This window comes from Pipistrellus hanaki (genome assembly GCF_964339955.1).
Source record: "Pipistrellus hanaki genome assembly, chromosome: 8".
Taxonomy (NCBI): domain Eukaryota; kingdom Metazoa; phylum Chordata; class Mammalia; order Chiroptera; family Vespertilionidae; genus Pipistrellus; species Pipistrellus hanaki.
The window spans coordinates 60,423,842-60,438,589 of NC_140510.1; the positions used below are offsets into that span (position 1 = coordinate 60,423,842).

The window sequence follows — 14,748 nt, forward strand, 5'->3', positions numbered from 1 at the left end:
CATACTTGAGTAAAGGTTACATTCTGGTGTGATGTGAATGATATTACCTTAAGACCATCCAGTGTCCACCACCTGGTTTTATTTTCTCTCCTACATATTTTCCTACGGAGACAGCGTGCCCTGACCACACTGGAGCATTCTGATCTATTTTGGTAATTGTATCTCTCATCATGAAACCAGTTTCATGATAATGCCAGTTTATTACTTACCATGACAATAGAATAATTCCAGAAGGGCACCATCAGATGAAATCAAGTTTCCGAAACTGTAACACTGAATGTTACTCAAAATGAGAAATGAGATGTCTAGACTGACATGAAAAATCCTTACCTTTCTTTGACAATGGAGATCTTTCCTGCCAATGGGGGGCAGGGAGGGGCCGGCGGGTTTCTGTTTCCCAGGAGAAAGTTTGTGGAAGAGCAGCAGGAGTTTCTTTTGCATCCCAGGAAGAACTCCCAATGTCCAGGAGGTAGTAGAAGTGAATCAAGGGACATGCCTCATTTCACATTCTCCCAGGACCCTGAGCCTTCAAACCTGGGGCCCCTTCAGAGGTCCCTGCAGCTAGTATCACAGGGTGATTCACCGCATAGAGAGCTGCAGAACCTCAGAGACAGTCACTTCCTGAAAGAACACAGCGTCTTCTCTCCAAGAAGGAAATGGAAGAACCTGGGGGCCAGTGCCTCCCCTTTGTAGAGGGATACTTTTTACAGTATCCCTCTACAAAGAGAGGTATGCTCTCTGCACCCTTCTGGGGTTGGGACCCACCTGACGGCATTTAAAGGTGACAAGGAAAAAATGTCTCTAGACAAAGGGAAGAGGTTTCCCCATCCTAACATAAGGGGAACATTCAAGCCATTGCAACCAGTGGTTTGAAGCCAAACTGACCTTAAAAGATTTCAGACTACTCCTATGGAAATGACCACAGTTTCATAACAGAAGCAAGAGAAAGGAAGTAAGAAGCTTCTGCAAAGCACAGTTGGTATCATTCTGAAAATTCATAGTTCCTGTTGACCAACATGTCTGCTTTAAATCCCTCAAGCTACTAATTATAAATGTTACACACCAGGTTTTCCTCATATTTATAGCCTTTGTTTCTTTTTGAAGTTACATGTTTGTTGTCAAAATTTAAAATGCAGACATACATAAGAAAGAACACGTAAAATTCCCTATAATTCCATCACCTGAAAATAACTACAGTTGGCACTTTGTTGAACATCCTTCCAGCCTTTTTTCTGTGGTGAGGTGAATCTTAGGATGGGCTCTCAACATCCATTCCACCCCACACTAGTGTGTAACATTCGTGCAACTTTATAGGGATTAACCTTGTCCCCAGCTCTGACTAGCTCCTGATTTGACTAAACAAAATTTCAATAATCGTATGACCTTGATGTTGTGGGGTCGGATTCTGGAGTCAAAATAAGACCACCGGAAGTTGCTAATTGATTAAAAAGCAGGCAAGGATTTATTGAACTGGTCAGGATGGCCAAGAGAGCACCACACGCAGGTGGAGGCCACACTCACAACCGTGCCATTTCAGGTGTAGGCAGTCCTTTTAAAGCTCTAAACCACAAAAATTTTTCTTTGTTCTAAATTCTAAATTCTAAAGGCAGGGAACAGCCCGCAGGGTCATTCCCAGCCACATCCTGCTGGACGTTGGAATGTGGACCTATCTTGTGATAGCAGAGAGTACAGAAGCAGACCCAAGCAAAGTTAATCTCTGAAGGTTATCTGCAGTTCCAACTCCTGGAGCTACTGGGTCAGTGGGAATCAATCTCCTGTGGTCCTGGTCCACAGGCACAGGAAAATTGCCTTAGCCTCCAGGTCTCAATCTGGAAGCTGAGGTAACTACCCTATTGTTTAAGCAAGTAAGTGAGTGCAGCAGCCAGAATAGCAGGGTTAAAATTCAAACAGCAGTTTTTACCTAAATATGGTTGCTACCATACTTCACTTGGCACAATGTTTATTTTAAGGACCAGCACCTAACCCAGACCTAACCCAGGCAATACAAAGCATTTCCCTTGTTGCCCAGAAAAACACATAATCAAGATGATCCAATCAGAGGGAAGCCTAGGATTACTGCTAAAGGCTGGGGGAGAAATATTCCTCTGGGTTTGAACAAAACGGCTCTGGGAACTATTGGTGGCCATCTTGCCAAGACAAGAAAAATCACTTTCAGGTGAAAGCAGATGGTGCAGAAGGCAAAAAGAGATATAAAAAGAAATTCAGTTAAAGAACATTCTGAGCTGCTAAATTAAATTAACACCAATATCTGTCTTACTTTTGGAGCTTCTAGTTATATGAACCAAAAAATTTGCTTTTTGAAGTCAGTATAAATTGAGTGCTTTAGTACTTGTAACTAAATGCATCCTAAATGACTCATGTAGTTATTTATTTAAAAATGTACATACTGTTTATAATTTCCTATTTAAAAATACATCACAACCACCCTTCCTTTTCGAGATAAATACACTTTCACCAAGTTGTTTCAGAGTAGTCTGTTATAAGGACAAACATTAAATTACTCATCCAACCCCCTATTGTGGGGCATTTACATTGTTTCTGGGTTTTTCCATATTATATAAACAATTCTCATCGAGTCTCCTAAATATTAGAGGACATACTTATTTCCCTAAGATAGCTGTCTCATGTAAAATTACTGAGTCAGATTGTGTACTACTTAAAAGGTCTTTGACTCATGTTGCCAAAGGCCCTCCCAAAAAATTATTTCAAATATATTCCAACCAACAGAGCATGAAATGCCCAAAAAATTCTCAACCCAGAACCCTCAATACAGATAAAGTTTCAATACAAATAAAGTCTCTGTCTATGTCTTATTGCTGTTTAATTTCCATTAAAAAGAAAACCTTATAGAGTGCTTTAGTGTTTAATTTTCATGTATTTATTTGCTTATTATATTTTTCCTCTTCTGAATTTCCACTGACAATCTTTTCCCACTTTAAATTGAAGCACTTGCTTATTTTTATATCTCAAAAGTAAAATATAGGTATAAGTAGATTTTAATTAAAGAGAAATTTTTAAAAAGGAGTTACTATATGACCTAGCAATTTCATTCTAAGATATATGCCCAAGAGAATGAAAGCATATCCACACAAAAACTTGTTCACAAATATTCACAGCAGCAATATGCATAATAGCCCAAAAAGTGGAAATCATCCCAATGTTTGGTGAATGGATAAACAAATCTTGGTATATTCATACCAGGATTCCTACTCAGCAAGAAAAAGGAATGGTTACGCTATAGTAAAACCCACTATCATGCATAATATGGGTAAATCTCAAAAGCATTATTCCAAGTGAAAGAAACCAGACATGAAAGATGCCAAGTGAGTAATTTCATTTATATGATATTCTGGAAAGGCAAAACTGGAGAGACAGAAATCAGACCAGTGGTTGCCAAGAGTTAGGCGTAGGGAAGAGAAAGGCACAAAGAGGTGGAAGGGAACTTTTTGTTTTGATAGAATTGTTCTATGTCCTGGTTATGGTGATGACTGTACAACTATAAACATTTGTTAAAACTGAGAGAACTACATGCTTCAAATGGTAATTTTTTCAGTATGTAAATTATACCTCAATAAATCAATTTTTTTAAATCAAATGCATTATTACTGAAACTTATTTTTGCAATGTGGGGGGATTCCCACAAAAGAGGAAAAGCAGAGAACATTTACTTCCTCAAAACTTACATTCACCATTTTCTGGAACACAATTAAGTACCTATGCACATTCATACATCACCAACTTAATAAGCATTTTTAGCAACAGACTACTTACTGTTTGAGAAAGAAATTAGCTTTGCTAGCGTTGTCTCTCCCTGTTCCTTCAACCTGGTCACAATTGTTTTAAGGCTGGTAAGCTGGCTGCTAGTGAAGAGGGTGTTTTAAGTGTTTCACTTCCTCTCAGAGGAGTTTAACATGAGCAATCATGGGTAAAATCAGGAGAGATCAAATAAGATCCAGTCTGCTCCTCTGAGAAGTATGGCAGGAGGAATCTGCCTACACTCCCTCTGATCTCTCCATTTATTATAGTTGCATGCCTTTCCTCCCAGCTGCCAGCATCTGCTTCTCTTTGTTGGATGGTCCTACAGCTGCCAAAACCCAACTGCCTGCTATACTTGGTAAGCCAGATGATCCTGGGCTGTGACTCACAGGTACAGGCGTCTCAATAGCACTTTTGCACCTGTCAAAGACAACACCAATGTGTATTTTACACCAGTGCTTCTCACACTTCTATGATCATTGGCTGGGGATTGAGTTCAACTGCAGATTCTGCTGCCGGAGGTCTCAGAGTCTCCAGTTCTAATAAGCTCTTAGGTGATGCCAATGCTGCCATCTACAAATCCCACCTTAAGCAGCAAAGGCCTTTTTCCAGGGTTCCTGGCAGAATCTAGCCAAAGACAAGAGGGTGTCTACACTTTGTGATCTACCAGAGAAAGGGTAAATACCCCAGGGCAAAATGTGGCTAAGAGAAAATGGAGAAGATGGAGTTCTGTGGGCAGAATGTAGGCATTCCAGAAGCAGCCCAGATTGAGGAATTCAGGTGGCATTCCCTTGATGGAGATGTATTTGTGGGCTGAAAAGCATAAACATAAAAACAAAAAAACAACAACAACAAATATCCCTGCCCTACAACTACTGAGAGGCAGCAATCTGAAACCTGTCTTTGAGCTGTGGGGAATGGGCAGTGGGTGAGGGAAGTTGGGGCCGTGAATACACAGTAAGGTTGTGAAGGATGTTCTGTGCCTTACAGCAGGAGAGCTGAGGTGGATTTTAGACCATTTCAAAAAGAGAGAAAGAATTCTGGTGGAACTAGTAATGGATGATTGTTGGCAGGAGGACTGGTGTGTATTTAGATTCTGTCAGGAGACTGTTTATCTTAGACCATGTCACAGAGCACATAAGAGCCATTCATCAATTCCTTCCATATGACAGTTCCAGGAAGCAATCACCTGATAAAGTGTCAAGATTATCAAACCAGAAAATGCCCTCTCCTCTGTGCTTTCAGGACACTCCTTAAAACTACTGCTGGACCATATATGAGACTCGTGTGTGTGTGTGTGTGTGTGTGTGTGTGTGTGTGTGTGTGTGTGTGTGTGAAGTATATTTTTATTGATTTCAGAGAAGAAGGAAGAGGGAGAGGGAGATAGAAACATCAATGATGAGAGAGAATCATTGATTGGCTGCCCTCCTGCATGCCCTCTACTGGGGATCAAGCCCACAACCCAGGCATGTGCCCTTGACCAGAATTGAACCCAGGACCCTTCAGTCCGCAGGCTGATGCTCTATCCACTGAGTTAAACAGGCTAGGGCATTGTATGACACTCTAAAACTACTGCTAGAATACTTATTTCTGCCCATCATTGTCATTCACCAAAGATTGACTGATGCCAATATGTGCCAGGCTACATTTTAGGCACTGGGGATCCAAAGGTAATTTACATAGGAAAGTTTTCACAGTGTTTCAAGAATAAATGAGAAAGAGAAATAATAACTAGACAAACAAATATATAAGGAATATATCAAATAACTGCTATGTAGAGAACTAAAAGGGGGTGGAGTCATAACAAGGGACTAGGTAGCTACTTAAAGAGTGTGGGAAGATGCCTTAGTCCTGCTATAGCAAATTATTAGTGGTTTGTATTTCTTTTAACAAATACAGAGTTTTGTTAAAAAAAACTTTGTAGTCTACTAGAGCAAGGGTAAATAGGCAGGTAAATACCACAGGGGCAAAATGTGACTAAGAGAAAATGGAGAAGATGCATTTCTAGGAATCCCATTTTAGCTTTTTCTGAATGACTTGTTCTGCCTGCCCATGGAACCCCATCTTCTCCATTTTCTCTCAGCCACATTATGCCCCTGGGGTACTTACCTGCCTATTTACCCTTGTTCTAGTAGACCACAAACTTTTGTTAACAAAACTCTGTATTTGTTAAAAGAAATACAAGCCCCAATTAACAAAATCTCAGACACTTTTCTTCCCTTGCAAATTACTAGTGGCTTGTATTTCTCACAGAAATACTACTCAGCCATAAGAAAGGATGAAATAGTGCCATTTTGCAACAACAGTGAAAAAGTCAGTCAGAAAAAGCTAAGAACCATAGGATTTCACTCTTATGTGGGATATAAAACTGAAAGTCATGAACAAAAACAGCAGTGTGTGGTTGCTAGAGGGAAAGGGATCGGGGAGAAGGGAGTCCTAATATAAGGTGACAGGAGAAGATTTGACTTTGGGTGGTGGGCACACAGTACAATATACAGATCTTGTAACATAGAAACTCACACCTGAAACCTATATGTTCATGTTGACCAATGTCACCCCAGTCAATTTAATAAATAAATATTTTTAAAGGAAAAAAAAAAAGAATAAAGCTTCTCCCTCATGGGTCATGTTCTGGATGTGGCATGGCTCCTGAAGAAGCATGGAATGGCATTCCAGGAAAATACCTGTGGTGGGTTGCATTTTCCAAAGATGGCCACAATAATACCTTCCATCCCACCGGCTCTCCTACACATGACTTTGTCACTCCTGCCCTTTGGACTACAGTCCTCGCTGGTGTGGCTCTGTAGGTTTGCTGGTTTAATTCTCGATCAGGGCACATGCCTGGATTGCAGGTTGATCTCCTTTACTGGTATCTCACCCTCTCCCTCTTCCATCCTCTTTCTCTAAAAATCAATTAACAATCTTAAGAGAAGAAAAAAAGAAATGTGGACTACATGCCCCTCTCAACCCCAATCCTGGTGGGCTTGTGACTTCTGCCATCAATAGAGAACACCTTCACCGTGTTCTGGAACTCCGAGCTGCCATGTGAGTAGTCCAATTAAGCTGAGGCTGCCAAGCTGGAGAGGCCAGTGGAGGTGCCAGCTGAGAGCCCGGCTGTCAGGCAATATCAGTAGGCGGCCATGTAACTGTGCCAGCTAGCATGTCCAGCCTGGCTGACATCTGACTGTCCCTAGGAGAAGCATCAAACCAGAACTGTCCAGCTGAGCCCTTCCCAAGTTCCCGCCCACTAAATCACAAGCAAAATTAAATGATTATTTTAAGTTACTAACTTTGGGGGTGATTTGCAACACAGCAATAGTAAAGGGAACAATATGTGAAATTAACAAAATCTCAGACACTTTTCTTCCCTTGCATAATTATTTCTCTTTTATTATTTCACACTTTCCATATATGTGGATCACAGCCATGATGAGACCTCCTTCAAAGGGCTGAAAAGGGAATGTTAGTTTGTGGTTGCTTCCACTTCCAAAGGCTGGTATGATTCAGTCCCCAAATTTTTGAAACTGGACTTTCCAAGTGGGTAGAAGAAAGGCAAATACCCTGTTTCCCTGAAAATAAGACCGTGTCTTATATTAATTTTTTTCTCCCAAAGTTGCGCTAGGTCTTATTTTCAGGGGATGTCTTATTTTCAGGGAAACACGGTAGCTATGTCATAGGGTTTGGAAATTTCTAAAGTTGCTTTCCTTCTCACCAAATCTCTTTTCTGTAAAAGTCTTTGTAATGCTATCATTAGAAAGGATGAATTCTTTGGAATTGTCTGTCTTTTTAGTCTTCTAAGAAAGTGACAGCAAAAAGAAAACCAAGAAAGCTAATGCAGCTTAACATAAAAAGGAACCTTCTGCCCGGCCAGTGTAGTTCAGTGGTTGAGCACTGACCTATGAGCCTGGAGGTCTTGGTTCAAGCCCAGGTTGCTGATTTGGTCCCTAGTGTGAGGCATGCAGGAGGCAGTAGATCAATGATTCTCATCATTTATGTTCCTATCTTTCTTTCCCTCTCCCTTCTTTTCTGAAAATCAGTAAAAAATATACTTTAAAAAAGGGAATCTTTTATTTAAAAATTAATTTCTTTATTGATTAAGGTATCACATATTTGTCCTCAATCCCCTATTCCAATCCCCCCCTCATGCCCCCATCCCCCTATTGTCCTTGACCACTGGTTAGGCTCATATGTGTGCACGTAAGTCCTTTGGTTAATCATAAAACAGCTAGTGAGTTAGGAAGTGAGCAATAGGAAGTGGCTCTCCATCACAGCAGCGGTTCAAAAATTGGTCACATGCTTTGTATGCATATATGCATAACCGATGGACACGGACAATAGGGTGGTGAAGGCCGGGGGCAGGGGGTGGGGACAGGCTGGAGGGGGTTAATGGGGGGGGGGGGAAGAACATATGTAATACTTTCAACAGTAAAGACTTAAAAATAAATAAAAACTGCTCACATGTAGGGGAGGTGAACATAGTTTGGTTGGTTTAAATTTGTCAAACTCTGTATGAAAAGGAGTAAATAGTAGTAAATATTTTTGGCCTTATGGCCACATGATCTCTGTCACAACTGTTCAATTCTGCCGTTGTTGCTACTTTATAGCACAAAAACATTTATAAATAAGTGGATGTTATATTTCAACAAAAGTTGATTTCCCAAAAATGGGGGTCAAGCTGGATTTGGCCCAAAGTGATGACCTCTGGTTAGATAATCTCCAGCATTTTTTTTCAACCCTCAGATTCTTTGAAAAATTAACCTTCAAAATGCCTACATCCCAAAAGTGGTTCTTTATCAGTTTGAACTTGAGCCTGGAATTAGTTTTATATCTAGGTCCATTTGAATGGGTAAGGGTGGTCCAGGAATGGGCATGGAGAGTTCAGAGGAGGGGCAAAAGCTGCTAAAAAGTCTGTACCTCCTTAACCTTCACCATGTAGCTGTACCTTCACCATGTAGCTGACCTGAAGTCAGAGGGGGTCCCTATATGGCCAGCTTCTGTTAGAGCCATATCCCTACTGGCCCACCCCCAGCAGCAGATAGAGAGCAGGAATCCAGAGAGTTCTACTTGTTTCAACTTCCACGAATTAAAATGAACAACATTAAAATGTGTTCATAGCAAGAGCAGAGGAAAGGCCAATTTTCTCATCTCCATAATGAGGCAAGTTGAAAGCTGATGCCTGCCAGTACCTAGAGTAAGGGCCTCCGTTCAACAAGGAGCACCAGCTCTCTAAGAGGCACGGAGGTGGAGCAAAACAAGCTTTCAAAGGGCTAATAGCAAGGAAAAGCATTGAAAGATCAATGGTGTGTTTTTTCCCGTTTGCCTCTTTTTTCATTCTTTCCACCTATTACTTTCATTTTATGACATTCTGAACTGAGTACATTTTGTAGAGCTCATCCAAGGAGAGGTGGGCACGTTAGGGAAAATAGGGTTCAGATCAGAGGGAGCAATAACCGAGTCATGCTGGCCCATCCTGTACACTCTGCCATACAGCCATCCACCTCCCCTCTCCCCGACACACACACACACACACACACACAGAGAGAGAGAGAGAGAGAGAGAGAGAGAGAGAGAGAGAGAGAGAGAGAGAGAGAAAGCCTCAGTCATCACCAGACCCCGAGAAATCAGTCCCACTGGCCTCTCTTGTAGGTTAACTCCCTTTATAGTTTTATGCTTCCACTGCAGTGGCCCTGGACCTCCAGACCTCCAGAGGGGAAAACATGGCACCTGCTTCCCAGCTTCCTGGTTAGAGCTCTTCAGATCCCCAGAGAGTGGGGGGAAGACCTTGTCTGGGCTTTCAAGTATCATTTTTTGTGTTCCCTCTTCCTGTTTCTCTTCACTGTGAGGAAACATGAGAATGACACATGGAAGCACCTGGGATTTTGTGGGATGAAGTGAGTCCTTGAGAGGGTACATGGGCCTCTTCTGTGTGCTGTCTGGCCCCGCATGTAGACCTCAACAGGATGTTTACATATAGCAGACACTCAGAAAGTGTGAATTTTGGTAGCAAATGGTTTAACTCAGTGATTTTAAATGTCTAAATACATAATATAAAATAATAGCTAATTCCTGCAGCATTCTTAAGTATCCTTTGAGTGTTATTAAAAATATGTCATATCTGCTAAGGCAGTTACCCACCAGTCAGAATGGACCCAGACTTGGCAAGGACTGGGAGTTGTAGCAAGGAACCAGGAAGCAGCTATTTTCCTATTTACCAACCATGATAGAAATGTGTCAACATGTTGACACTCTGCACGATCATCCTATAAATACCAGATGAACCTTATACTTGTTGTCCTCAAAATGGACTGGGAAACAGTTTTGGACAAATCACATGGACTATGCTTGCCTCTGTGTCTCCTCGATCTCACCTCCCGTCCCTGCATGCTCACCCTGGCCTAGGCCTCCTTCACCCCTGGGTGCTCTATTCAGGCATCATTCCCTGCGATGCCTCTGTTCCACTAAGAGACAGATCATGCTTTTAATACCTTCATCCAATAACAAAATGCCTATCCTATAATAAAATCCATGGAGGGTAATTTTTAAGGGAGAAAGTTTTTAATATTTTTATTGATTTTTACAGAGAGAGGAAGGGAGAGGGAGAAGAGAGAAACATCAATGTGAGAGCAAAACATCTCACAGTGTGCTGGGATGTGAGACTAGGTCAGAATTAAATGTCTGAACTTGAGGGCCACCTCATCAGAACTCAGACTTGACCTGAGATCACAGCACATGGAATGAAGGAGGAGAGGAAGCACAGAAAAAGTACTGTCTCAAAATATTCTTCCCTCACCTACCCTCTGTCAGACACCTAAAATCCACTGAATCCTAAGGTTTTCTTAAGATTACAGAGCCAATTAAAATAAACACAGCCCTTGGGAAAAGATCATAACTCATTATTCATTTATCTATTCATCTTTGCAAAATGTTTTTTTACCCTTGAAAATAGGCAAGACATCTATAACATCTATAACTTGTATCATTGAAGAGTGATCAAAATATATCTCAAAGCCTCCAAGTCTCATCTTGTTGTGTTTTCACTTATCAGTTCTCTGCTATCAGTTAGGTCATCTGTTTACTCGTCTACTTGTCCCCTGTCTCCCCTCCCCCAACATGAACCTTACAAGGACATAAAAGAAGCTGCAAAACTCTTATTCTCAGATGTATTTGAGATAGTGCTTCCTGGCAATTATCTTCAGTTTGGTTCAAATAAACTCTTACATAAATTCTCTATAGGTTTGGATGTTCTTACATCTTATGTCAACAGATTAGTTCAAGGGTTATCAAGAACATCTTTGCTGAGTGACAGAATAGAGTAAAGGTGTCCTTGAAGTATAGAAGGAGAGAAGGGCATCCTAGGCAAAAGGAATTATATGACAAAAGGCACACAGGTAGAAAACTGTAAGGCCCTATGCAGAGACTGGGGTGATTAAGAGAAGGAGGATTTGGTCTGGCTGGAGCCCAGGACTTGCAGAGTCCCACGGACTATATGGTGGGGGCTGAGGTTGGGAGAGGAGAAGGAGACGGGGTGTGGGTACATCAAGTGGAAGACTTGATTCCACAGAGGTGTAGACACTGTGGACTCAGGAAGTGGCAGTTTGGCCAAAGGATGAGAAATACAATCTAAAGTAAATGGTGTAAGAGAGTCAGTTGGACACAATCAGAGGACAAATTGACCTCTGTGACTTAATGAGTGAGACATTACCTGGAGAGGAACAGCAGGAAGGGAAAGGTGGGCCACAGCATTCAGAGTGAGTAGCACTCTGAAGATTCTTAATTTCCTTGACAACTTTGCTCTGCACTGTCCCTGCTCATACATGTCATTTAAATTCTGAACCTCAGGCAGTCATACTGAGACTTTCTTCTGCTCTACCCAGTTCAAGAAATGTCTCCCTGCAAATCTCATCCTCTCTGTGCTTCTCAGTGCTGCTGTTTAAAATGCCCAGAGGCAAACTTCATGACAGGCACACCCTTTTAATCCCTGAAATGGAGCTTTTATGGAAAAAGAAGCAGATGATCCTTGGTTCTGGACTGAACACATGAAAAGATGTTTTCCCACAGCAATTGTTTTATTGTCGGCAACTAGAGAAGGTCTGATTTTTCAGAGACAGAAGTAGAGAGGACAAGAGCAGCAAATCAGAAGATGTTCTCCTAGGTCCCTGGGAATAGAGAGGGACCTTCTGACACACCCAACAGCAAGAGTACGCCTCACTCAAGCATGCCCTGTACGTTACTGAAGGCCACTCTGGGTCTGGGGCCTCTGAAAATCAATCACACATGAGAGTCATGGACACAATCATAATACAAAGCACATGGGCCATATGTGATTCAGGATCCTCACACTTGCAAGGGATGAATCTCAATTAAAACTGGCTCAAGAGCACATTTTGGTTCCTGTAATAGAAAAGCACGGGAAGATTCTGGGAAGAATGGCTGGGCCCAACTGCTTAAATGAAGGCATAATTTCCTTGCTTTTCAAACTCTTAGCTCTCTTCTTGTGCTAACTTTAACTTTAGGTAGTGCACCCCCTGTGCTCCATGAGATAGCAAGACCCCCCTGGCATTTTCAGCCTTGGGTCCTACCAGCTCTGCAAGTCCAGCACAGAAAGCCCATTTCCCAACAGTTACAGCCAAAGAGCTAGGACAGGGGTGACGAGCATGATTTAGGTCATGAGATCATTCCTACACCAATTTCTACAGAGAGCAAGAATGCTTGCTTAGCATGGGCATGAATCCTGTAAAAGCAGCTCATTTCTCATCAGAGCTAGCTCAGAGCCAGGCTCACTGGCAGCCCAGTGATGATTCTTAGCCAGCAGACACCAGTGATGGGCCAGGTGAAAGGTACCACCTGCCACCTACTACTACTGTATGACCTACTTAATTCATGATTGGACCATCCCTCAATTCCAATGCTGTAATTCACTTCTTAGAACGCAATTAACTTAGTGTGCATATAGTTGGACTTTCTTTCTATAGACCTTGGTTGGAAAGCTGACTAGAAACTCATGGGCAGGGAAGGGTGTGCCAAAGGGCAAGCTTTGCTGGTTATGATTGGGTAGAAAGGCAACTTTTTCATTGGGCATCCTCAGAATATCATTATTTGCAAATTACTCTTCTTAAACCCAGTTGATTTCTTCAAGAAAGGATTTTCCAGTCTCCTGTTTGAGAACTATAAGCCTGATTGATGGTGTTTGGACAGGTGAAAAGTGCTGGAAGGTCTCACTGTCCAATGAGCAGACTTCACTCAGTCCTCCAGCGCACACCTTCTGTCCTGCCTGATAGCTGAGTGTGAGCACTCTGTAGTTCAATTTCTCCAGAAAACAAATCCCCTGTGGGGTGGAAGTGGGCAGTTGCTTGGCACATTGTTATGATGCAGTTGGCCTGGAGTATGGTTTGACCATCTGGAATTTTGAAAACTCCCCAGGTGATTCTAATGTTCAGCCAAAGCTGAACATTAACACGGCCTAAAAGTAACAAGAGCCAGACAAATGTCAGTTATTTGCATAGCATCTTCCTGAACAATTATTTACTGATAATTTTCTTACAGGAACTCAGCATTTCACTTAAGTGTTATTTTAAAAGGAAATGAAAAGCAACTCTACCACTTGTCAAAGACCATCCTAAATATACAAAAGAACAGAGCAACCCTCCCCTCACTCCTCTCAGTCTACTGAATTTTACTTATAACACTTGCCTCCTCTTTATCCTCCTCCTCCTCCTCCTCTTTTTTATTCTTCCCATTTTACAGAAAATGACATTAAAACGTAGAAATGCTTAGCGACCTCATTAAGAGGTGAAATTAAGTGGTGATCCTTCAGATTTGAATCCAGGCCACGAAGCTCCAGGGTGCATGCTTTCAACCACTAATGTATGCTGCCTCTCAAACGGGCTCTGCTGTAAAGCAGTTTTTGCTCCCAAGTGGAATGGCTTTGGATGACACCATTACTGCTACTTTAGAAACAAGTTCCCTCCTTACATGCCAAGATGGTGCTTCCTATGCATTATCTTAGTTAATTCTCACAATAAACCTTTGATAAGTATTGCCATCAGACCCATGCCAGAGCTCATGCCCAGGTCACACAGATGCAGAGGAGAGAGCCTACGCTTCCAGCTCAAATATGACTGACCTCACAACCCGAACACTAAGCACTGTGTGTTCTCAGCCTCTGTCAGAGGCTCTGCCGCTTCACAAAGGAAGAGGCCAGCTCCTTGATTTTCATAATCACTGGTTACACAGTCCTAATAGTTTCCCAATGCTGGCCTCAGCCTTCACAACACATTGAAATAATCTGATATTCTCTTGCAAAGGAGCCAGGGGTAAGCCCAGCTTGGGAACTGGCCTGATGAACAAGGTTACAGAAACAGCCTGGCACTAAGAAAACTTACTATCAAGGTGAAGAGAAAAACTAGGGACCTGAGTCACAAGGCCAAGTCAATAGGAGTGAGGTAGCAAACAGAATAGAGGAAGTCCAAAGTCAAGGGCAAGACAGAGCAGAGGTTCAAGAACACTGTGATAACAGGGCTGAAGAGCTGCAGCTCATTCTGATTGAGCTCTGGCTAATAGGTTTCCTATGTTTGTCTGTCCAGCTTAAAGGTACAGGGGAGAAGTATACAAAATCCACCAAAAATGATCATAGAAAAGAGAACTACCTTCCTCCTGTGTAAAGTAAAAGAAACTGTCTACTGACTCTCCTCCCTTAAACTATACATCATCCCACGTACCTTGTATTAATTTTTTAAATATATTTTATTTATTTTTTTTACAGAGAGGAAGGGAGAGGGATAGAAAGTCAGAAACATCGAGGAGAGAGAAACATCAATCAGCTGCCTCCTGCATACCCCCTACTGGGGATGTGCATTTTCACCACTAGGGTTAGGGTTAGGGTTAGGGTTAGGGAACCAAGCCTTACTTCTTTAAAACCCATGTGTGAGAAAGTTTTTAATTTCCAAGTTAGTAACAGAACTGTCATTTTTA

At 41.9% G+C, this 14,748-nt stretch overlaps 1 protein-coding gene across 10 annotated transcripts in view; it reads right to left on the reverse strand.

Annotated features, from left to right (window-relative positions):
* LOC311626451 (putative G-protein coupled receptor 148) overlaps nucleotides 1-14,748 on the reverse strand; it is a 40,176-nt gene that overhangs the window by 20,659 nt on the left and 4,769 nt on the right. For 2 of the 10 annotated variants that reach the window (XM_084891861.1, XM_084891856.1), the window contains exon 1: nucleotides 331-3,777. The exons of 7 other annotated variants lie outside the window; for them this stretch is intronic. The gene's annotated coding sequence lies outside the window, so the exon portion shown is untranslated. Of the gene's footprint in view, nucleotides 1-330; nucleotides 3,778-6,461; nucleotides 6,786-14,748 lie in introns of those variants that run through there. One more of the 10 variants, XM_084891857.1, reaches the window with a different exon arrangement.